Source organism: Octopus sinensis, linkage group LG4 (genome assembly GCF_006345805.1).
Source record: "Octopus sinensis linkage group LG4, ASM634580v1, whole genome shotgun sequence".
Taxonomy (NCBI): domain Eukaryota; kingdom Metazoa; phylum Mollusca; class Cephalopoda; order Octopoda; family Octopodidae; genus Octopus; species Octopus sinensis.
Genome location: NC_043000.1, coordinates 31293998 through 31297543, shown reverse-complemented (window position 1 = coordinate 31297543; position 3546 = coordinate 31293998).

Below are 3546 nucleotides of genomic sequence, written 5' to 3'. Positions count from 1 at the left end.
CAATCAATAAAAGACATTCAATATTTTTAGCAGATTTTGTATGGCGACTGAAGGAGGATAAAATTAAGTACAGCATTAATTGGCTCATAGTAAGGTATGCGAAACCATACAATATAATTTCCAGGACATGCGGTCTCTGCTCCGAGGAATCCCTGTCTATTCTGTGGACTAACGAGAAGATAATAAATAGAATTTCTGAACGATTCTCGAGATGCCTACACGAATATAAATGTACTTTCGCCCAATGCAGTGAGAATGAATTTTGAGTAACCGTTAACTTAATTTAATTTACTTTAAGGAATGGATGACTTGAGTTTACTTTTAACCTCCCCATTCTTATAAACACCAAGTAGATAACTTGCTCACATTTTTGCGGATGCTTGTATGAGCGAATGAACTCGCGCCATACAGTTTGCTCGAGTGTGTTTATACATCCATATTTATCTACGGTTACTTTTAATACCTTTCTCGCTGGATTGCGTGTTCATTTCTCTTTTTGTCATCTGTGATTTTATTTTTGATCTTTATAAATTAAGATATTTCCTCCGTCTGGCTGCTTTTCTCTCTACAGAAAGGAAAGTTACATTGCGGAATGTAGTCTATTTGTTCGACTAAAGGCGGTGCTCCAGCATGGCCGCAATCACACATTACTGAAACAAATAAGACAATAAAAATTCCGAGCAACGCCGGATATCTCTGCTAGTATATATATATATATATATATATATATACTACTAATATAGAATGAAGCTTTTTTACAGAAAAAAAATTTCATCAGAAAATATGGCAGCATATTAAAATACCTTTAAGGTTAAAATTATAAACAACTTATAAACAAGAGCTAAAGAAAATTATTTCTATGCGAATATGCTGATAACAGACTTTTAAATCGTCAATTTCCACATATTATTTACTCGCTACAGAAAACACGTAGAGCTGAAATCGAGGTAAGCTAGCCAACAGAATATGTATATATATATATATATATATATATACTACTAATATAGGATGAAGCTTTTTTACAGAAAAAAATTTCATCAGAAAATATGGCAGCATATTAAAATACCTTTAAGGTTAAAATTATAAACAACTTATAAACAAGAGCTAAAGAAAATTATTTCTATGCGAATATGCTGATAACAGACTTTTAAATCGTCAATTTCCACATATTATTTACTCGCTACAGAAAACACGTAGAGCTGAAATCGAGGTAAGCTAGCCAACAGAATATGTATATATATATATATATATATATATATATATTATATATATATATATATATATATATATATATATATATATATATATATATATATATATATATATATACATATACAGAATATATAATATATATATATATATATATATATATACAGAATATATAATATATATATATATTTATATATTCTGTATATGTATATATATATATATATATATATATAAGGAAAATAGGACAAGGTATAAAATGCTAGGATAATTTAATTACGAAGAACATTTTAATACCGGTTTCAGTCTTTGTGACTTTTTCAACTTAGAGTAAAGCATGAAAAATAATTTAATAGTTTTTTCATGCTTCACTCTAAGTTGAAAAAATCGCAAAGACTGAAACCGGTATCAAAATGTTCTTCGTGATTAATTATCCTATATAAATTTTTGTTCATTAATATTCTCCTTTTTCTGTTTTATATACATATATATATATATATAATATATATATATATAATATATATATATATATATATATAATATATATATATATATATATATATATATATATATATATACAGGTTTTGTTGTGTGGTGGCGCTGGATAGCTGTGTAGTAAAAGCTTGCTACCCAACCACATGATTCAGGGTTCAGTCCCACTGCGTGTCCCCTCGTGTATTCTAGCCCGGGGCTAGAATACACTAGCCCCGGGCCGACCAAAGTCTTGCGAAAAGATTTGATAGAAACTGGAAGAAGCCCGTCGTGTATGTGTGGGGGGGGGGAGAAATGATCCGATGCCAGAGCTGCGATGAAAAACACTTCTGGCACTACATAATACTCCGTACAAATACAGAATAAGGGAAAAATAAATAATTTTTGTATATACATGTTTAAGTCTGTGTGTGTGTGTGTGTGTGTGTGTGTGTGCGTGTGTGTGTCTGTCTGTCTGCGTGTATACGTACATACATACGTCGTATATATATACATATATATATATATATTTACATTTAACCATATTATACAGAGATACATATATATATAAATATATGCAAATATATAGATATATATTTATATATACACGTACACATGTACCTATATATGTTGAAGTACATGTTTGTGTGTATGTATACTTTACATATGTGTGTGTGAGTATGTGAGTGTGTGTGTGTGTGTGATCATAAACACATACATATGTATATTTTTATCTGCATAAGCATATTTACACAAGCGATATTTTTTATTTAAGTAAATACACAAACATATCTATATGCATACACACATATATCCATATACACACATATCTATGTTATGACAAAGTAGTAAAAAAAAATATGTTATATATACGTGAAAGGGAAGTGAATTTGTTGGCGTTCGATATCTTTGATCAGTGGTGCTTGATCGGTTAAACGTTGTCGATTGATGAATCATCGATGACTATAGAAAAAGCGTTTATTAACAGAATAGCTACAAAACTAATTCTTTGATCGCTGCTTCGAACCAAATTTATTAGAGTTGCCAACTTGAAAATAAGATATATTAAATAGTTTTATGGGAGATGGGTGAGGGTGCTACATATATAATATTTTTTTTTTTTGGTTATTTTTGTTATTTTTCCAGTTGATTTGGTCACTACTGTTGCTATTGATGTTGCTGTTGTTGTTGTTGCTGCTGCAGCCGTACAGAAATATTCGGGTTGTCATAGAAACATGAATTAACGATTTCTGTTTGCATCTTTTACTCCTTTTACTCCGGTCGGTGAGCACAGAGAGGGAGAGAGAGTGTTAAGGGGGAGGAGGGGAAAGAAGAAGAAGAAGAAGAAGAAGAAGAAGAAGAAGAAGGAGAAGAAGAAGAAGAAGAAGAAGAAGAAGAAGAAGAAGAAAAAGAAGAAGAAGAAGAAGAAAAAGAAGAAGAAAAGAAGAAGAGAAGAAGAAGAAGAAGAAGAAGAAGAAGAAGAAGAAGAAGAAGAAGAAGAAGAAACAAAAAGAAAGAGAGAGAGAGAGCTGCAGCTGAGCAAGTTGATTAGATTCGGTTCTACTAGACCAATCTACTTTCCAAGCCAATCGAGTACCTGTCTGCTAGGCCAAACTGGTACCTGTCTTCCAAGTGAAACGAGTCTGCTAGGTCAATCGAATTCTTGTCTTCCAAGTGAAACGAGTACCTGTCTGCTAGGCCAAACGAGTACCGGCCAACTAAATTATAAGATGCCACTCTACAGAGTCAAACGGTACCAGTCACACAGTTGTTGTCTGCTGAAGTTTGAGTGCTGCTCTGCCATGCCACACGGTGCCCTTCTGTTAGGTCACAATCTCTGAAGTCAATCGATGTCTGACTCATAAACTT